Source organism: Lepidochelys kempii, chromosome 2, assembly GCF_965140285.1.
Source record: "Lepidochelys kempii isolate rLepKem1 chromosome 2, rLepKem1.hap1, whole genome shotgun sequence".
In the NCBI taxonomy this organism is placed as follows: domain Eukaryota; kingdom Metazoa; phylum Chordata; order Testudines; family Cheloniidae; genus Lepidochelys; species Lepidochelys kempii.
The window spans coordinates 11,590,215-11,612,334 of NC_136381.1; the positions used below are offsets into that span (position 1 = coordinate 11,590,215).

Here is a 22,120-nt window from a genome sequence, read left to right on the forward strand (position 1 = left end):
GAGGCCAGCTGTTCTCAAAGCCAAAATGGGCATTTCTTTCCCAAAGCCACTAGGGATGTGCCCCCCACTCTTTGGCCCCCCTCGTCATCTTCCTGCAAGGGGAAAGGGGTGCTGGTTCTTCGATGTCCCCCAAGGGACATTCCAGCTGCTCCCAGGCTGATCTTTCCCTTCGCTTCTCCCTCTCCCCCTGCAGACAGTTATTTCAGATGCGGCCATAAAGAGACCAAAATACTTGGCAAAGTTAGGCTATAATTGGCCCAGGAGCTGTCAGCCTCTTGCTTTTCTTCCTCTCTCCTGGGCTGCTTTAATAGTCTCTGAAACTCAATCCCCAGAGCCGCCTCCTCAACCCCTTCCCTTAAACCAGCCCCACTCCTCCTCCTGCTCCCCCTTTGCCCGCTCCTAAACCTGCCCCAGGCCCCCTCCTCCTGCTGCTCCCCCTCCCCTAAACCTACCTCAACCCCCTCCTTCTGCTCTGCCCCTGCTCCCCTCCCCTCCCCTAAACCTGCCCCAGTCCCTTCTTCCTCCCCTAAACCTGCCCCTACCCTCTCCTCCTGCTCTGCTCCTGCTCCCCTCCCCGAAACCTGCCCCTAGCCCCCTCTTCCTGCTGCTTCTCCTCCCATTCCCCCTGCCCTAAACCTGCCTCTAGCCCCTTCCTCTTGCTGCTTCTCCTCCCCGTAACCTGCCCCTAACCCCTTCTCCTCTCAGCCATCTGACCCTAACCCCCTGCTCCCAGGTCTCTCTCTTTGCCTCCAGCCCTTAACCCCCTCCTCATATTCCTCCCCCTCCCTATCTCCCTTTTGCCCCCTGCTTTAAATCAGTCCCAGCTCCATCTCCCCCTTTTAACCCCAAACCAACCCGTCACCCTTTTCTGTCAGCCTCCTCCTGCTCTGCAGCTCCACTCCTCTGTTTCCACACCCTGTCCCCTCCTCTCTCTCTCCCCTCAGCACACCCCATTATAAACCCTCTCCCCTCCTCCCTTGTGCACACACTCAAATCAGCTCCTCGCCCCTTCTCTCAGCCCCTCCCTCCCCAAACCAGACCCTGGTCACCTTCCTCTCTGCTCGCTCCACCCCATCCTCCTTAAACCACTCTCTGTCCCCCTCTCCTCCTGAAGCTTCATCCCCTCCCCTCCTATCCAAGAGAGCTCCCTTCCTTTCACCACACCCCCTACCCCTCTTCCCTCCCTCAACCCCTCCCACGCCCCCCCTTTCCCAGATCCCAGTTCATTACACTTTCCAGCTCTCTCCCTCAGAGACTAGTCTAACCTTGAGCATTGTCCCTACTCAGGGCTGCTTCTCTTGTAGTCAGATCATCTCTCCCTGGAGTTGGACTCCTTCATATTCCCTCAGTCCCTTCTAGCTATATTTACTTGTCTTTTTTCTCTGCGTGTTTGTGTCATTTTTCTCCATTTCTGTGTCGGTTGCTGGGATGTAGGCTATAGAGAGTGGGATTTTTCCTCCCCTCCAGGACCCTGCTGAGTTTTGGTGGTGTTTTTTTTTTTCCCCCTTCCAATCTGGGGAACAAGTGCCAGTCTCCACTTTGGCTGACAACTCTGAAAAGTACTTTTCAGCCGAGTGTTGAATGTGGCTCGGGAATTGGGCGACAGTTGGCAGCGTTTCTGGTGCTTTTTTGCTACAGGTAAGAGGAATTTTTGTAATCCTAACAGCCATGCACTATAAATACCTGAAGACAACACTGGTTTATTCGTTTGGATCCATTTTTTCTTTGCGCACTGTGGGCGAAACTAGTGCAGAAGTTTTTGTAGACATGTAGCAACAGGATCTGGAGTTAATGATACACGAAAAACCGAGAGGAATTGGATTAAATTGTACATAACCCACGTTTTTTATTTTAGTCTGCAAAATTTTAACTGCGCCTGCACACTGTGGTGATGTTTCTGTGAACTTATTACAATACTGAACTTGTGAGAGCCAGGTGCTATGTAACTCCTAGATTCCTGGCTGATTGTCACAAGATAGATGCAGAGACTTAGAAACTGGTAATGTCACCATTACGAAAAGCCAAAGGTTTAAAGCTGGTATGAGCTTTTCGGATCTCACAGAAGCATTCCTTTATAGCCATCATTTTTCAAGTTGATTCTGCAGGTCACACTCAGATCAGTATTTTGATTTATCCAGCCCTTTCCTGTACATATATTTTCTACAAAACCACGTGGGACCTTATTTAGTTCTGGATAATCTTTCCTCCACCTCATATTTATTACAAAGCCACTTTGACCCAATTTCTAACTGTAGATTCTTTTCCCTCTAAACATAGAGCTCTTGCCTAATTCAGCAGTTCTTTTTACGTTTTTTATAGCATTTTATATATCTGATGTTCTTAGAGCGGTGGTTGACTCTTTGACAGCTGACACTCTGCATCCCTGAGTGTGTACTTAGTGCAGTGTGTGTGCATGTGTTTCTGACCTTAAAAGAACACATTCCATCTGCTCTACATGGACATTGAGGGGCAGCTTTTGAGAAGCCGGCACCTGCAAAATCTGTGCGTGCAGCTGTAAGCTTAATTGATCCATGATCACCGCACTTGCCTGTGCACTTCTGATCATTTGCCATCACAAATAGAAGCTATGCATCTGACTAGCCATTTTTGAGTGTAAATGCCAGATTTGACCATGTAGTCATGAATTAGACATGCAAATATACACACCATGCATGTGGGTGCACCCTCCCCCCCCCGCCCCAAACCCATACATCTGGTCTTGAAGATCCTATGACACCTTTTATTTTTTTGGAAGAAGAGGAGTTTTTCCTCAGTATTGTTTGCCAAGATTTCAACTCCTGTCACTGTCATTCATGTTTTCCAGTTTACTGTTGCCTTATACATATGTGGAGGATGCAGTTTAGTGGTGGTGTGTGCCTGGTTTGCAGAGGGCTTAGGGATCTTTTGGGTGAAATGTATCGTATTCATGACAATATTTGCTATTGTGCACATCGTTATTAGGATTGACAACTTGTTACTATTTAAAAACTGGACGCGCCAGCAGGAGTGTCGGAACGTCCCCTGCCCTGCCTCGCCTCTCCCCCTGAGGCCCCTCCTCTATTCACTCCTCTTCTCTCCTGCCCCTGCTGCTCACTGTTTTTCCCCGCTCCTCCCCACCTCCATCTGCCCAGATCAGGCGTGACTCACCTGGACACCTGGGGCTGGGAGCTGCAGCTGCCCATCTCAGGTAGGAGGCAGCCCTGACAGAGTAGAAGCTGGTGCGGGGGATGACCCAGCATCTCCCCCACCCACAATAACCAGACTTTGGGTGTCCGGTCAGTAGATCTGAGTGGACACTCTCAGGTCCCCTTTTCCACTGGACTTTCCAGTCAAAAACCAGGCACCTGACCACCCTAATCGTTACAAAATGCACAGAGTATTATTACAGAGCAACGGTTGGGAGCACGTGTTGCAGACTCATGGGACTACTTGTACGCATAAGTAGAGCTCGGCATGAGTAAAGGCAATTAGAAAGACGTTTACTGCCTTGAGGATGATGAACTGGGATATTTACTCTCAGAATATCTTCAAATATGCTGCTGTTATCATTGGGCTCGACTGTTCCAGTAGATATGCTCATGCTATGGGGCAGTGTGGAGTTTCTGTACTGGGATTCCGCCCAGTGGAAACCAAGGCATAGAGACGTTCAGAGCCACATTCTGATCATCGTTACACCATCGAAAGCCTGGAGAGTCTCCATTGACTTGCATAAGAACGGTCATATTGGGTCAGACCAATGATCCGTCAAGCCCAGTGTCCTGTTCCTGACAGTGGCCAGCGCCAGGGGCACTGTGTGACCAGACTTCAGTGGAATTGCTCTGGATTTAACTGAGGCTAGAATCTGGTACTGCAGGACTTGCCTAAAGTCACTCAGCAGATCAATGGGCAGAGTCAGGATTGGAAGCGAGGCCTTCTGATTTCAGTCCCCAAGCTCTAACTAGTAGACAGTGATACCTCAGTTGATCAGTTTGGGCCCAAGTCTTGCTCACTTGATCAGTGGAGGTAATCTCCTTGATTTGAGTGAGACCATTCGCATGAGTGAGATGAGGAAGCTTTGGCTAGGGGCCAGTTCTTCCACCCTTTACTGATATGGCACAACCCATGGATGAAAATACTACTCAGTATTAGAATTAGGTCTGGGGGCTGGCTGCAGGCTCTTCCTGGAGAAATAAAAATCTTTGGGTGGATTTTCTGAGCTCTAAGACCCATGTGTGTGAGAGAGAATCTGTATGTGCATACACTGAATCCTTGCCTGACTCCCGTTGCTGACATTGCAAATATTTTATGGCAAACATTTCTCTTACATGCCAGAGCTAGCTCTTGATGGAGACTACGATACTTCAAAAGATATTCCTTTGCCTCCAATGCACGCTAGAACTCTCATTAAAATATGTTTCTTGCAAAATGCTTTGTAATTATGTCTGCTTCAAAGAAAATGTCAATTTGTCATTTTATGGCTTTTTCTTTTGAGACCGATTTTTTTTTTTAAATCATCATTGAATGCTTGCAGTTTTCACTCTTAAACTTTCCCCCTTCCCATCGTTGGTGGCAGAGCTTTACAGAAAACCCCACCTATTAGACTGACGGTGCCCTGTTACAAAGCACCACTTGGTACCTGTTTCTTGTTTGTCCCTGTACTATGCCACCTCAACTATCTGAAGCAGGGTAAAATCCCCCAACCTCTCTTAATTACACTGAAAAGTCCCTTGATTGTCCAAAATTGTTCCGTGTTTCCTATTACTTTTGAACAGTCATAGGTCCTTGATCCTTCCCACCTTCCATGTGTGGAACTCCCACTGAAGTTAAGACATCAGAGTTTCCCAGTAAAGGTTGTACTTTAATACATTGCCCCCATCCCAGACCTGGTTACATGTCCCGCAGTCCTCATTTAGGCCAAGCTGCGACTAAGCAATGAGTAGGACTGTAGCATTTGGTCCTTGCTATATAGCAGCGTGGTAAGGGAACCAAAATGTGCAGAAATCATTGAATTATGGCTGAGTACTTGTGAAAAGGTGTTTGAAATTCCTACAGCACATTTGGAAGTAGCAGAGGAGTGGTACTGGAGCAAGGACACCAGTAGCGAGCTCATAATAATCCTGAAACAGGCTCCCTCTTGACTTTAACTTGCTCTCTCCTTTACTACACAGAGACTGCATCTGATGTATCTTTAACGGCCCATTCCCGCTCCCACTGAAATTAATAGGGGAGTTTGCAATTTACTTCAATGGAAATAGCATCTTGCGTCACACTCCAAAAATTTGCATATGCAAACCTGATCAAAGATGTTTATGTCCCAGCTCACTTAGCTGAGCCATGATATTTTCCATTTGGAAGGGCTCATTTTTTCCCCCATTTTTGCTTTGGGTAGGTTTGCAGCCGTTAAGGTTCCCTTCAAGCTTTGGGTTTGAACATACCCCCAAACTCAGAACACATCTTGGCCAGCGCCACTCAGTCTTACCTGGCTTTCGATCAAAACGAGCATCTTTTGTATCTTTTTGTCCCCTGAAGTTGTAAGTTCGGACCAGATCTTTTTAAAACTGGCCCAGGTTTCAGGTTGGTAATGTACCAAAAAAAACCCAGACAAATATCATCCACTTTCAGGTTTCATTGCAAAAGCTCCACAAGTTGTTACGTATTTATTTATTTGAAGTTCAGTCATTAATAATCACGAATGATAACTTGTATCAAGGGGCATCAGCAGCCAATTGCAGGTGGCTGTAACTTTACATGCTATCAGTTGAGGCATGATCTGTGCCTGAGTACTGGAATTGAAGGAAGGACTGGAAATCAAGAGATCTTGATTCTAAACCTAGCTCTGACACAGAGGTGCTGCTAACCTTGGGCAAGTCACTTATCCTCTGTGTACTCTCCGGTTCCCCATCTCCAAAGGAGGGATAATGGAGTTTACCTACTTTACTGGACCTGATTTTCAAGAAGTGCTGAATATCTTCCCTCTGAAATCTTGATTCCCTCTTGCTGTGGATCTTGGAATCAGCTGTTGGCTGGGAAAGCCCTGGCAATATGGCTTTATTGGAGTTGCTTTACCAGGGGGAGCAGGGCTCCAGAGACCCACAGCTGGTGTGGACACACAGGGAATCTTTGGGAAGGCCCTGAGCCCATGCAGACTAGGGGATCTGTAGGATTTGGAGCACAGACCCTCCCTTGTGTCCCAAATGCTCTGTAATGGAAGAGAATACAATGGAAACTCCATGACAGTAGCCAAGCAGGGCTTCCTCCGCTCTCCATGGGTGTTACTATGTGGGGGAACACTCAGGCCAGTATTAATGTGTTTACTCCATTTATGAAGGAAATTGGACAGACAGCATAGACTAGTGGTGAGAAAAGGGGGTTCTCAACCTTTTCTATGCCACAAATCCTCTTTTTCCACATCAGGTCCCCATCCCTTCTAGTTGGGGTCTAGCTGGGAAACCCCTTCCGAGGTAGCCATATGAGACGGGTAGGGTGGCCATGACCCGGGTGTCATAACCCCTCCTTTTCCCCTGTTGAGACCCCCCTGAGTTAGAGCATGGGTCTGGGAGCTAGGTCCTGCTGAGTTCTAGTGACAACTCTGCTACAGATTTAGGTCCTGACTCAGCAGTGATTTAAGAATGAGCTTAAGTCCTATTAAAGATAGCAAAGCACTTAAGCATGTGCACTGAATAGGAGTGATTTGCTGAATCAGGGCCTTAATGTATGGCTGTGGGAAAGGCACTTAATTTCTTTGCTTGTTTCCTAATCAGTAACACGGGGATTATAATATTTACTTTCCAACTTCCCAGGGTGCTATGAGGACTAGCTAGCTAATGTTTGCACAGCACTCTAAAAATGTCAAGCGATACAAGTACTATTTATTATTACCTTGGCTGGCGAGGGAGTGGTATCGTAGACCAGAGCTCTAATTTGGAGTGGAATAAAAAATAACTCCCCACGGTAATAAGCAACTATGGCCAGACAGGTTACACAACAGATACAGAACTTCCTGGCAGAATCAGGAAAGGTAACTTAATGCAGTATTGCATGTAGGAAAATAATGTTTCCTTGTGTTTCTAGAAACAATGTGATAACTATAGAATTGACCCTTTGCCTACTGAAGTCAATGGGAGCTTTGCCATTCATTTTAGTGGGTGCAGAAATAGACCCTTGATGAACACAGGGATTGCCATCACTGGGTCTTTCATGGCCAAGTATCCTCCCTCTCTGTATACAATGGCCAAGGCCCGATGCCTTGGAAGAATGAGTCTCTGCATTCCACTAATGCACCTATCCATTTGTGCTACACTGTGTCTGATGCAGGGAGGAGAATTACTGCCTGATCCTTGCCCATCAGTTAGTTTGAAATTGCTTCTGAAATACATCTTAAATGGTTCTAGGGTGGTGGTTTCCAATCTCTTCCATCCCAGAACTCCCCTTTCACCCAGCCAGGAGCTAGCTAGAACCCCTGCCATTTAGCAATACAGGAAAGGCGGGCTGGTCCTCACCCCTGATATCTGTTCTGAGTCCCAGTTTGAGAACCCGTGTTCTATAGCAACAGCAACCCAGCCCCTTCCTGGGAATCCTATTTAAAGCTCGGAATGGGCTGAGTTGGACAAAGCTGGCCATAAACCATACAAACCACTGGGGTGGGTCAGTGGCTGGCAAGGGGACAATTATAATTTACACAAGCTCTCTGTGCCCTGAAATGGGGTTAGGAATGAATGAAAATCTGTCCTTGGCAAGTGAGAGACATAATGCTTTGAGAGCACTTTCAGGCCTGGTTACCCTGTTGGATGGATTTCCCCAACACAATAATGTTTGTTTTGTTAGTGCTAATATCTCAGAGTTTATCTGTATGTGCAAACATTGGGATAACCTGGGAGAACAATCTGTTTACTCTGGCATCGATATGGTTCATTACAAATATATCCTTGGCTTGCTCTAGTGGTGAGGTATTGCCTGAGTTTGGTTTAAGTGCCTAAATTTGATTGTTGTAATGCACTGAATGTTCGCTCTTAATGATTTTAGTATGAGGTGTCAAAACAACATTATTATTCTGTAACTTGGCATGCCAGTCTAGGGAACTTTTAGCTCTACTGACATTTAGCACATTTTTGGACTCATGCTTTTTTTAATCTATCTTCAGCCAAAACTTTATTGTTCTGTTTTTATTGTTCCTTACTCAGGTTTGCAGTTGCTATTTGCTTTAAGCCTGTCAAATTACAGAGCTGCTGATAGGAATTAAGGTATTTCCTCCCAAAACAGCAAGGATTACGTTGATTGAGATAAAAAGAAAGCAGTTGGCATGTCAGTGGAAATTCCCTTCTCCACAGAGGGAAGTTTATCCCTGGGGATGCCTTAGAAATTCCTGTTGCTTCTCAGTTCTGACTAACGCTGCTATTTAACCCCTGTTTTGGAGAAAAGCGTTTATAATTGTGAATGTCGCAATTGTATCAAGTGATGAAGCCACACAGTGTGTGTCCTGACAGTCACCACAGCATGAGAAACAAAAAAAATCCACCCCACCTCTCATCTCAAAGTGCTTAATGTAGCCAGGAATCACATCACTCCTTTATGAGGTGGTGTGCAGCATCTGTTTAATACTTCACAGCCGTAAGACCCAATAGTTCCGGGTAGCAAATGAAACAGAATCTCTCTGAATCAAATGAAACGGCAAGGGAAGACTTTAAGTAGGCACAGTTTTTTTCAACCCACATTACGGCTTGACAGTGGCGTCGACACTCTTGCCTTAGGAAAATATACCATGAGATCTTTGAGCCCCATAGATCTAGACAACGCCTTCGGCCACATACTGCCTCCTAATTGCAGATTAGGGCATTGTTTCAGTCACAATTCAGAGAAGAGGGCCACGTAGGAATGATCAGTGACACTTCCTGAAGCACCTGGAGTTTCCCTGGCCCTGTCCCATTCTAGCACTAATCAAGCTCCACTCTGCTGAACTTGTAAGATCCGCAGGACAGGACCACATCCTGGGATGGTATGGGTGCAAAAAAGGGCCTTCGTGACCTACTCTGTCAGAGATATTGCCAGGCATGGTATAGTCTTAGCTTCATCTTATTGCAGCAAAAAGAAAAAGATACCCCGTTTAACAGATGGATTGAGGACATTTGTTTGAGCCTCATAACTCACCTAGTACGGTACTTGAGTTGTTTTAGACTAATTTCCTGCTCACCCCCTCCCCATCTTGCTGCTTAATTGTAGTGCCACCTGTCGTGTAATTCTGAGAGCTGTTTTTATGTTTTCTGCGGGCTCTTCTTAATTACATGGGTAAGTACTTTGCTATGATTGATTCTTGAAATTAAAACAGCTTCACCACTGGGCCTTCTTATTCTTCTGCATTTCCCTCCCTTGGGTTCCTTATGGAGTCTGATGCTTTACTTTGTCACTTCAGTTATTTGCTCTTTTCAAAGTTCTTTTTCCTTCTATATCCTTTTCAGTTGATTGCTTTATCTGTCTTTTTTGACTGCTGCCTCCCGCTCTCCTCCTTGACAGTAGGTTCCTCTGGTGGGTTTTTTCCCCCCTCCTTTATTTATTATTTGTGTTGCGATAGCATCTAAGGGCCTGCACCCCATTGCACTAGGCGCCGTACAAATATAAAACAAAGAGGCCCTGCCCCAAAAAGCTTGCAGTGTAAGTATCAGACTAGAGACACAGGGTGGGGGGTAAAACAGTCACCTTGTGCTCCCCGCATCTAACAATGAGTCGATTCCAATCCACATGATAAGCAGTGTTTACAGCTTACCAGCTGTCTAACCGTTTCGCTTCCATCCCTAGCTTTTGCTCTCAGTTGCTCAGTGGCCATCTAGAGGTCGCTTTTTAGGTGATAATAATCAAGTAGGTCCCCCCCCACCCCCGCTAGCATAGGAGTCCACAGGAAGAACTCAGAGTCTTTCTGGGCTTTCAAGAGATTGTCTTCTCTAGAGGAGGAGTTTGGCGGGGAGTCCCAGTTTTGTGGGTCCACAGGGAAGGGCACCACAGATATGCAGAGGCAGGAGCCATCCTGCATTGATAGACGCTGGTCCCTCTCCATAGCTGTGCTAACCTCTCCTCCTCTCTAGCAACATGGCTCTATTAGGACCCATGTTGTCCTTGGTCCAGTCCCTTTGAAGCTGCCCAGTAGCAGCTGCTGAGGGGATCTCCAGAGGAGTTAATGGTGCTGCAGGAAGTAGCATTAACTCTCTCTCAGAGATGAGTGCTGCGTAGAGGACAGTATCAGGGAGATCAGGTGGTCCTTCATCCACCTTGCCTTGCTTTGGCCCACTCTTTAAGGCCTGTGGAGGGAAGATGTCGTGGAGCACCAGCAGTAGGGTTTAACATGGCTTGTGGGAGTTCTGCTTTATTGTATTGCAATAGCAGCTACAGGCCTGGGCCCCATTGTGTGTGTGTGTGTGTCCTGTCCTGTCCTGTCAGCACAGCATTAGAAACACAAAAAATCCAGGTGGATGACTAGACTAGTAATAGCGACTTATATGTACACAGAACCTTTCATCCTGAAAGGTCACAAAGTGCTTTACAAACTTTGAAATGAACTACAGAATTTACTCCACTAAGAGCTGAAACACCGTCAGTCTGTGGTGGAACACAGCAGCTGTTTAACAGCACGTAGCAACTCCACGCAAGCAGTTAGGAGAGAAAGTGAAGAATCTTGTATCCACTGAAACTGCCTGTCAATTTGGGTAGGCAGGATGGTCCAAATTCATCCAAGGTGTAAGCCTGCCCACTGAAGTCAAGAACGTTTCACTAGGAATGAAATTGGCCCAGTGAAATTATAGTTGGAATTTGGCTGGTGCTTTTAGTGAAAAACAAATGAATCTGAATTTCCATTCCCTCCTGCTCTGTCGAAGTATCTCCACCTCAATGGCCAGCTCAGCATGTGCACTCTCCGATGCCTGCTTGGCCTTCTCAAGTTTTGCTCCCTCTGCTCTGCCAGCTCCTCCACCGCACAGACACTCTCACTTCCAGGATCTTCCTCATTGTCCAGTTCCTGCAGGCTCACCTGGCCAGCAGTTTGCAAACCTGTCTGAAAATGTCATCATGGCTCTTGTTGGCAGGGTTAACTGGCCCTCCAGGTCCCACAAGGACATACATCTCCCAGTATTGCCTTGTTCTGTGCTGACTGGATGGCTGGAACTTGGTGTAGTGAGGGACTCTATCCAGCCCTGCCTTTAAAGGGACAGCCCAATAATACTTCCTTTCTCCTACCCTTTGCCTGTGTTGGCTATCAGGTGCAAACTGCCCTTTGTGTCATGGAGAGTTTCCAGTTTGCATGGACTGAGCCAAGAACAGAATCCAGAGCTCCTCAGTCCCAGGCCAGAATGACTGAGGAGGAAGCAGCAGTACCGACTGTCTCCTTTGAGTTATCCTGATGTCTCTTTCAGACCTGTGATGGCAGGATATCTCTTGCACTGGCTCGGTATGTCCACTTGTCTCCCTAGGGCACACTGCTGGGATTACATGGCCTCCCATGCTAACAACTGCCAGACAACATTCTCTTCTTCCGGAACATCTTACGACTGCTGACTACCAGGTTTGTTCTGGTGTTTTAAAAAAAATAGTTAAGCAGCCCCCCTTCAGTCCTAGGGGCTGTGTAAACTTGTCTGGTACTGGCAGATGGTGCTTTAGTTCACCGTTTATCACAAAGGACAAGTTTGTAGCTGTTTTTGTCAAGTCTTAATAAATCATGAAGGAATCAGTACGGGTTTCTGCTTTATGGCAACAAATGACCTTGGTATGTACCATCAGAGGGAAGATAATACATTACAGGCTGAAACATTCAAGTTTGTGGGCCTAGAGTTAGGCCCCTGGAGGGGAAATTTTCAAACTTAGCTTTCAGTGGGGGTTGGGCACCAGACTCTCATTTGTGCCTCTGAAAATCCACCTCCTCCATCCATAATTAGTCATCCAAATAATTGGCTTGATACTCAAAGAGGAGTGAGCATGCACGGCTTCCATTGACTTGAAGGAGGTGGTGCCCACCACCTCTGAAAATCAGGATTCATATTTAGGTGCTTACGTGAGGATCAAAGTTTGAACATTTTTGAGTCCCTGTCCATTGTAGTGTGTTTGAAAACCATACAATATTTTGGGGTAGTTTTGTTTGCTATATCCATTTTTACAGATGGAGAAACTTGGCTACACAGAAATCAGTTGACTTCCTTAAGGTTACAGAGGAAATGTGGCTGGCTGAGTGAAACACTGCTCCCAGATTTGCTGACTCGTGGCTTTGTGCTTCAAACACAAAGCTATCCTTCTTCTGATGCTATGTGAGGCTTGCGCTGAGCCTTTGAGTTTCAGGGAAAGGCTTCACACCTTGTTGAATTTAAATGTACCCGTTCTTGGAATGGGGGAGTATACCGATGAAAAGGTTTCTTGGAAATGTGGCTTAATGGCAGTGGAGGAGAAGGGAAAACATGGACAGGAACATTCACACATTTTCTGGGTGTAAACTGTTCTATGTTATATAGGGAGCTACCTTTGTATTAGAACAAGGCCCATTTACAGTAGGCTTCAGTACCAGTAGGACAAATGTCAACTATCTCTACTGTATGCTCTAGGTATGTACTGTGACTCTATGGTTTTAACAGGGTCAGCCTCCCTCTAACCTCATATCTGTGGCTCATTGAGCACCAAAACTGTTCTTAGTGCTCTACGGGACAAAGAGGAAGGCAGGGCTCCAAATAATGTTGAGCAGTATTATGGCCTTCTAACTGAGCGCCAGATTCTGCTGCCACCCTTACTCATGTTGACCAGTCCCTTCATCTGCAAGTAGTCCCATTGCAATATCTTGCAGATGAAGGTACTACTCACTCAACATGCGTAAGGGTGGAAGAATCAGCTGTTAACTTGTGAAATATTGCACTCCTCGGCTGTAGTAATTGTTTTGGGTCCCTTCCAAATTACAGGTGGGATTTTTTTTTCTTTTTCACAAGCACTTTGTCTTGGCCTAACTCTGCTCCCATTGTAGTAAGTGAAACTAAATGAGTTTTACCTCTGACTTCAGTGGGAGCAGTTAACCCAGTGCTAAGAGCTTTTGAAAGTCCCATCTTAAACCCTTTATACACTTATTCTGGGGAATTAAAAAGCCATGCATTCATTCAGAAAAGATGAGCCAGAATATTGCTGGTAATGAATATTATTCCTGATGCATGGGTCAAGATGTGATCCAGGTCATTGAACAGAAGCTGTTGTCTTCTGAATGCTGATCAGAGACTTATGTGAAATGAGTCTTGGTGGGTCTCTATTGAACAGGTGCCCATTGCTCAAACCACCCCCTTCAACCAGAGCTCATTAACATACTTTCTAATGCTCTCTGGAGATCAAAGGCAAGATAGTGCCTTTGGGCAATGCCCTGAACAATTTGTGTAGTGTAAACTGCACTGCCCCAAGGACAGCTGGAGAGGCACTTCTGTTAATCACAATTCCTCCTGTGTTCCTCTCTTGGTTTGTATGTAGGTGGTGGTAGGGAAACTATTGGAGGCCTTGAAAGGGTGCTGTTTACTTCCCTGTGCCCCTGCTCTTGGACAACTGAGTGGAGGAGGATAGAGACAAATCTCTGCCTCTCCTGCCCATTTGCTTGCAGGCCTGTATTCAGTGGTCATAGGCTGGGCTTTGCACTAGAGCTGGACCCAAGGTTCAGGCAGGTCTGCTTGGCTGAGTGGGGTTTTTGATCAGGGGAGCCAACTCTCCCCTCATTCCCCTGCTTGGCTGAGTAAAGCAAGCGCACAGTCAGGCCCTACATGTGTATGGGGACTAAACTATGCTTTCCACCTGAAGATGTCCTCTCCTCACCGGGCGGCGCCACATCAGTGGGGTATTGTGGGGAAGCTTGCCGAGTTGCTGCATGCCTTTGGTTAAAGAGAAGACTTCAGTTTAGATACATGAATCTGGCACCAACAAATTCATGGTGAAGTCTTCAGAGACTTTCTTGAGAACTCTTCATCTTCAGGTGCAGGAGGACAGGTCTAGTTCAGCTCCAAGGGCCTGCACTGCTTTACTCCAGTTCTGCATTGGTGACACTCCATCGATGTCTTTGATATACACTGGTACAGATTTGGAGCAGCACAGTGGAGTGGAATCAAGCCCCAAGATACTATTCTACCGTAGATTTCCTTTACGGCTAAGTAGTTGAGTTCCGCCATTTGGAATTTGATGAAACTTAAATATGTTGAACTAGAGTACTTTGCCTGTCCTTGCATGATCCTTTCAATAACTCCTGTTTGTCTGAAGGTATTTCATTGTCTCTGCTACTTCAATTCTTGAATGGTTGCCAGTGAAATAAAGTCTCGTTTGTGTAATTCTTTGGCTGAGTGTTATAAAGTTGAGACTTTTATACACTGTAACATAGGGAATAATCTGATGCCTCTAGAACACAGTTAGGAGCAAGATGACAACTTGTGAATATTTTCCAGATATAGTAATGGTTTAATATATGTAATGTTGAACAGCAACACCATGGAATGGAATGGAACAATTTATCAACACTCTGCACAGAAAACCTTAAATATGGCAGCATTGTGGTGATGTCCTAGCTAAGATATACTAATGTTGAGCTTTATTTGCTATCATTTAAAACCTCTTTCCCTTTAATGCCTTCAGTTTATAGGAACTTCATCTGAAAACATGTAGATGTATATTCAGAGGTGGCTCATCAGACGCATTTGAATGCTTAGTGAAAACAATGGATTAGCCTTTATAAAAGTCTCCCAGAGCAAAGATTCTAGAGACAACGTCTGTGTGATGGTTTAAAAATTTGCCTGGAATGGCTACGGTCTATTTAAATAGCGAAGAATGCCTGAGTGAAGTTATGCAAATCATTCCAAATGAGTAAATGAATCAATCCTAAACAGAGGAGGTAACTGATGTTTAACACTACTACAGCAATTATAGGTAGGATGGAGTTCACTGTTATTAGCAGTAGCAAAGGAAAGACTATGCTGAAATACATGTGAAAACTGGAATGTACTCTGCCAAACCTCTGTTCTCCTGTGGACTTCAGAAATAGAAGAGCTAGATAAGGAAGAGATTTATAGCCCTTGAAAGAGCTTTTTTAGAATTCTTGACTTGAGATCTGCTCCTATATTTTTGCTTCATGTGAGCACAACCATCATGTGACCAACCTTCCATGGAGGGGAGAGACAATGGGAGAAGTTTGTGCTAGACAATCAGGAAGTGCTTAGCGTGTCATATTTTCAGGCTAGTTTAGTGTCTGTCTGTGCTGTTCCTAGAGACAGGAGCTTTGGAGGGATGAGTTAAACTCTCAACCCTTTCTCCTGCTCAAGCTACTGTGGTTCAAAAATATAAGTATAGGGAAACAGAAACCCCATCATTTAAGCTGAGAAGGCTGTGCCAGCACTAGAGAACCTATAGGTCTTAGCAGTTTTTAGCATCAAGCCAAGCCATTGCACTATAGGCCACCCATTCTAGAGATAAGACCATCCCAATGAAAGCTAAGGTTGAAACAAGATATGCTAGGTCTAGGGGCAGCTCCAGCTTTTCCCCATCCCAAGATGTTTTCAAAGTATGAAGAGGAGTAAAGCGGTGGGCAACGTGAGTAAAGGTGGCAGAATTGGATTATTTTTCATGCCTCTAGACAAACTTTTGCTGTGTGAGCGATAATGATTTTCAGGCTCTCTAAATAAGAATTGGTCCTATTGTGATCCCTTGATTTTTTTGGGACTTTATATAGCTTTAGTTGTAACAACATTAATTTTCCTTAGACGTTAAAGACTTGCGTGAAGGATGCAAGTCATTATGCTGCTGTGGCATATTCAAAGTGGATGTGAAAGACCCCAGCAATCCGCATGCAGCACATGCCATGTGGAAATGAAACGGCATAAACGGAAAGGACAAGTCTATTGCACGTGAAGGACTAAAAACCTCCACTAAACTAGGGATACATAAATAATGAAGAAAAATGTACTTTCGTAAGGATCTTTTTAAAATGTTTTCCAGTGAAAGTACAGTGAATGCCAATTGCTATGGAGACCAGCAGTGCTTTGTAAGGAACTTCTCTGGAGGTACTTACTGTGCATTTGTGTACAAATGAATGAACTGCTCTTCTCAGTCTGAGAACTCATCATCACCTGGTGTTTGAATTCTCTTACGAACCGCTGCTCGGAAGGCAGAAGCAATGTTTTGAGTGGACTGATGAAGTAACTGAAGGATAGGTGACTTGCTACCCTTAAATGAAAGTTTCTTTTTCTTGGGGCAGGTGCTAATGGGGTCTCTGCTTGATATTCCCATTAGAAACGCACTTTTAATGAGCTGTAACTGAGAAAAGTGACGCAATAATAGAATTGTGGGTTCCATGTTTGTCTTTTGGTAAATTAAGAGGCCTTTTCCTCCTAAATCCTAGCCCTGCCACTCATTCTGGGCTCTGAAAGCCATGCTGTGCTGCAGATCAAGGCATAACAAGATCCAGAGACTGAAAGCTGAAGTTAAATAAATTCAGGCTAGAGCTGAGGTGCGAATTTGACAGGGTAAACTAACCACTGGAATACCTTATTAGGGATGTGGTGAAGTCTTCATCCCTTGAAGTCTTCAAACCAAGACTGGATGCCTTTTGGGGTGGAGGGAATCGTGCTCTATCTTAACTGCAAGATCTGGGCTTGATGCAGGAGTTACTAAATGAAATACTTTGACCTGTACTAGACAGGAGGTGGGACTATATCATAATGGTCCTTACTGCCCTTAACATCTGTGAATTGGAGTTCTTTCCTTCTCATGCACGACCACTAGCAATAATAATTCCACAGGCCAATGTAGGCTTTCCGTTACACCTGTGCAACCCACTTGCTCTTCCATGGGTATACACTGGAAGAACCTGACAAGAACTTTGTCAAACAATTCTGCTGCACTAGAAGGAATAGAATGCAGCTCAAACTCCTTGCTCCTTTGGCCCTGCAGGGATAAAAACATAAGAACTACCATACTGTGTCAGGGTAAAGGTCCATCTAGCCCAGCATCCTGTCTTCTGACAGTGGCCAATGCCAGGTGCCCCAGAGGGAGTGAACGGAACAGATAATCATCAAGTGGTCCATTCCTCTTAGCACAAATCCCTGTCGCTCATTCCCACCCTCTGGCAAACAGAGGCTAGGGACACCATCCTGGCTAATAGCCATTGATGGACCTATCCTTCATGAATTTATCTAGTTCTTTTTTTAACCCTGTTATAGTCTTGGCCTTCACAACATCCTCTGGCAAACAGTTCCACAGGTGGACTGTGTGTTGTGTGGAAAAAATACTTCCTTTTGTTTGTTTTTAAATATGCTGCCTATTAATTTCATTTGGTCGCCCCTAGTTATTGTGTTATGAGAAGGAGTAAATAACACTTCCTTATTTATTTTCTCATTTTATAGACCTCTATCATATCCCCTTTAGTAATCTCTTTTTCCAAACTGAAAAGTCCCAGTCTTATTAATCTCTCCTCGTACGGCAGCCATTCCATAACCCTAATCATTTTTGTTGCCTTTTTCTGAACCGTTTCCAATTCTAATATATCTTTTTTGAGATGGGGCGACCATATCTGCACGCAGTATTCAAGATGTGGGCATACTATGGATTTATATAGAGGCAGTATGATCTATTGTGTCTTATTATCTATCCCTTTTTTATGATTCCCAACATTGTTGGCTTTTTGGACTGCCACTACACATTGAGTGGATGTTTTCAGAGAACTATCCACAATGACTCCAAGATCTTTTTCTTGAGTGGTAACAGCTAATTTAGACCCCATCGTTTCATATGTATAGCTGGGATTAGGTTTTCCAATGTGCATTATTTTGCATTTATCAACATTGAATTTTATCTGCCATTTTGTTGCCCAGTCACTTAGCCTTTATTATATTCTGCTATAATGCAAGAAACCTACAAGCCTGTGTCCTGTAAGACATTAGTTTAAGCATAAGTGTAATCAAGTACAGTAGGCCAGTGACCTTTGGCATAGATAAATTGCCTGTCCATGAGATTTTGGGGAACTGAAAATAGCTTGTTTAATGACAGGAGTTGACATGTAATGTTAAAAGGCAACCACAGTAACATGGAAATGATAACCGCAAATCTGTCTGAGCAAGAGGTGATGGTTATGATAATGAGTTAAATGCCATTAATATGTTAATCTATAGGATAAGTGCACCCCAATATTATGAGGGTGAGGAAGTTAGGTTTGGACACGGAGGAAGGCTGAGCGTTAGCATGAATATTCATTCTGGTGCTCAGGCTCTATAACAGGGCAAACCACCATGTTGAAGGATGGTTAGCTTTCCATCCTTTAACCTTTCAGCTCTATGGTTATCTACCATCAATTGTGGGCATTGAGGAACCTGGACCATCAGACTCCTCTGGCATGCCAGGGAGTCCTTTGTCGCTTACCACCAGGTCCTTGAGGAAGGGTGTAAGTATGCAAATCTAAGAGCATATGCAAAGAACGATACCACAGATATCCTAAATACTGTACTATTCCTATCTGTTCATGTGGTTTGGTGCTTTTCTGGCTTTATTACTGACTCCAAGAAAAATCTCTGAGGCTTTGCTTTGCTCTCAGTGAGTGTCTTTGCCATATACCCTGAGGTTCCTTACGAGATATTGAACTCATTAGTTTTAGTTCTGTGTAGCCTGATTCTGGGACAAGAGCCTTCTTACCCTCAGCTCATTAATCAAATCCATTGGCAATTAATACAAGTATTAACCATTAGAAGGAGCTGGCAACAGATCGTAGCTGTGCCTACACTGGATTATTTGTCCATGTCTGGCTCTGGGTGTCTAACTCTATTCTCCTCACTCTAACCTCTGCCCCTCAAGTGTTGAACTTGGCCAGTGCTGCTTCTGTCAATGTTCTGACCAGCTAATGCGTATTGTCCCTGGCTTGTGAGGGAGTGGGGGCAGTTTTGTGTCTGACATCTAGCATCAAACACTGCAATGTCTTGAAAGTGGGCCCGTCCTCCGAGACTGTCTCAATGTCCTCTCTAAAGCCCAGAAGGGAAATGGTGACGTATGATGTTTACAAATTCTAAAAGAGGCAGATGCTGTTGACCTACATGTGTTGACTTCTAGATCTCTTCTCCAGGCTCAACAGTTCCTTCCCAAAGCCCTCTTTTTATTAAAGCCTCTCCCAGCTGAGGCATCTTCTCCTTCTCCTTGCTGGCATTTCCTGCCAGGACTTCTGCCTGGTTGTGGCACAGAGCTCCTCCCAGGTCCTACCTCCTCTTCTGCCTGGCTGTGGACAGAGCTCCACTGTGCCTCCCTCTTCTGGGACATGCCGCTTCCAGGCTTCCATCACATGACCTTGGCATCTGAATCAGCGCCAGGTCAGAGGCTTGAAACAGGGCACTGGGACATATGTATGTGGCCAAAGCCCAGTACTCCTGTTAGTGGGAGACACAGCTATGCTTTGCCAGTGTGTTAATCTTGTATCATGCTTGGAATGAATCAGGGCTCCAAGTTTTTGGGTACTTACCTGTACTGAAACCCCTTCTCCACTATGTTCAGCCACCACTACTGCTAATCCCAGTATCTGGCTCTTAAAAACCAAAATTCAGTGGGATGAGTGGACAGCTGAAAGCATCAGGCATGTTTTCTCTTCAGGCCAGCGCAGTGCTGTGGGATTCTGCAAGGAGCAATTAAAAGAATTTACAAGGCATGATGGAGTGAGAGTATTAAAATGACCAGGGCTCATTGTCATCCCTCCCTTTGTTTGCACAGCTCCTTATAGTCCTTCAATTGTTTAATGATGCTCTCTCATGCTGGGACCTTTTTTTGTCTACAGATGCCACTGCTTCTAAGCACTGTATCATGAATGAAAAGAAGGAGGGGGATGGGGGGGGAAGAGAAAGGAGCTGACAAAAAATATAGCAGGATGGTTCAGATTCCTTCCAGTGAATGTCAGGACTGTTGATTTGTCTCTATCTCTCCACCTGCCAGAGGCACACGGGGCTGGAGCAGGACGTGATGGATAGAATGAGTCTCTGTTGACCCTGCCCTCGCTGGTGAGCTATGGGGGTCCAGGCTTCCCACTGCTGTCAGTGGGAACACGTCAGCCATTAATACCCTTTGTCGAGGACTGTGTGGTGTAAGAGTTCAAAGTGGGCTCCAGGCTTTAGGAAAAGGAAACTGAGATCTCTCTCTCTCTCTCTAGTTTCCTGAGGCGTCTCTGTGCAGTGCTGCTTTCTGGAGAGCACTTCCTTTGGTCTCTCTCCATCCTTCTGTGGGAGAGGCCCAGGAGTCCTGCTTTAGTCTGCAACACTGAGAGCAATTATTGTAAAAATGAGTGAGGTTTGCAGGCTCCTGCCTGGCTACATCATCATCTTCATTTGCTGCTTCCAGACACCTTTTTTTTTTAAACTGGACTCCTTTTATCTTTTCTCCACCACTGCCTCTGTTTTTCTTCTTATTCACTGCTTTGAAGGCAGCAAGAGAGAAAGGCACAGGCTCTGCTTTGCTACAGGGCCCTGGCTGCCAATATTAGCTGTTCGTGAAGCTGTAACTCTAGGTTGCATTCCCAATTTCAGGGGAGTGAGCAGGTTCCCCCCCGCCTCGGCCTGCTAGTGACATTACAAGAGTTTTGGATGAACAGAGGCAACTTTGTTGACTCTGTATGTGTTCCCCACACCACACTTCCTCTTTCTGCTTACTGATGGAGTGAGCTGACTAAACCCCTTGTGGCAACAGGTGGCTTTCATTTACAGTGTCTGCTGTGGGATAGATTGTGCCTTTATCCATAGCCCTGAGTAAGGGATACCTGTGCGGTTTTAACATCAACAGATCCTGGTTGCCCGTGGGCGGGATTGAACCAGGGACCTCTGGAGCTTAGTGCATGAGCCTCTACTGCATGAGCTAAAAGCCCGCTGGCTGTTAGCTAAGGCTGTAGAGCAGACTCATTTCACTCACACTCACTCACTCACTGTATGCGTGTGCCACTAGATGGGACAGAACACCACACCCAGGAGGTGTGTGGGTTACACTGTGCTACTCCAGGAAGCATCCTCAAGTCACAATTCCCTTGCTGACTCCCTTTGCTCTGGAGAGGGAGTCAGTTGGTGCTGGTCTGTACCAGAGTCTAATTACAACCCCTTGACACTGGCTCAGCTGTGCTGGCCAGTGTGCCGGGGGATATACCTCTAAGCCTCCACCAGCTGAATGTCTCTCTGCTCCAGAGTGGGAGTAAGCAGACATGCTTATCCTCCTATGCCTGGATCCAAGGTCCTGGTAGCCCAAGCAGACTTGTGAGGGGTGGATGGGTCTGGCATCCGTTTGTGGGAGCACAATCCAAATCACAGTCTAGCCTTATAAACCATCCTGAACTAAAAGAGCAGTTGGGAACTCAGTAATGGATCCCTTAATCAGACTGGTGAGTGATTATACTGGTGCAAAGAGTCCTACAGAAACTCTTGCTCGCATTGGGGAGGAGATACTCAGGCAAGGGGACACACTGGAGTCTGGGATCCACCACCTGTCCCTTTTATTTGGAAAACAGGCAGCCTATTTCAAAACAGTATTTAGGCTGTAACCCCATCCATATCCCACTCCCAGACTCTGGCTATGTTCACCTTCTATATAAAGGCATGACATATGGGCCCTTTTATTGACATACTCCTGTACTGTACTAGAAGAGAAAAGATTAGGTTTCCTTGGAGGAGCTGGAATAACTTCCCTGTGGATATAAAAAGCATGAAATGGGCCCTGAGGCAGTAGGCTTTGCCATAATGAACTGCTTATAGTCAATAAGCCTTTTCCTAGTAGCTTACCTGGACTGGAACACCTCAGGCCCTGCTTGGCAGAAAACAGGGGTCTTGTAGCTTTCCCCACGCCGGTTCTGCATGTCTCCAGAGATCAGCTCCAGTGAAGCAGAACAGCAGAACTCTCAACTCTCAACTAAAGATTTTGTTTTCCTTGGCCACATGTCTCCTTCCCCAATATACTGTAACAAATCCATCCGCTGCACACGTACAAAACAGATGTTAATACCTGAGACATATTGTATCACGGACAGAGCCCAGTATAGGTTACTCCAAAATCATTAGTCCCTACCATCTGAGCAATCAGAGTTCTGTTTAGACTTCACTTAGGGCCTGATTCTGGTCTCACTTACATGACTGTTAATCAGGACTGAATCCACTGCAGTAAGCAAAGG

At 45.5% G+C, this 22,120-nt stretch overlaps 1 protein-coding gene across 1 annotated transcript in view; it reads left to right on the forward strand.

The window, feature by feature from the left end:
* The first annotated feature begins 1,248 nt into the window (after positions 1-1,248).
* The window catches only part of LOC140907965 (collagen alpha-1(XXII) chain-like), a 248,566-nt gene continuing 227,694 nt past the window's right edge, over positions 1,249-22,120 (forward strand). Inside the window, exon 1 of the mRNA XM_073335053.1 lies at positions 1,249-1,638. The gene's annotated coding sequence lies outside the window, so the exon portion shown is untranslated. The remainder of the gene's footprint in view (positions 1,639-22,120) is intronic.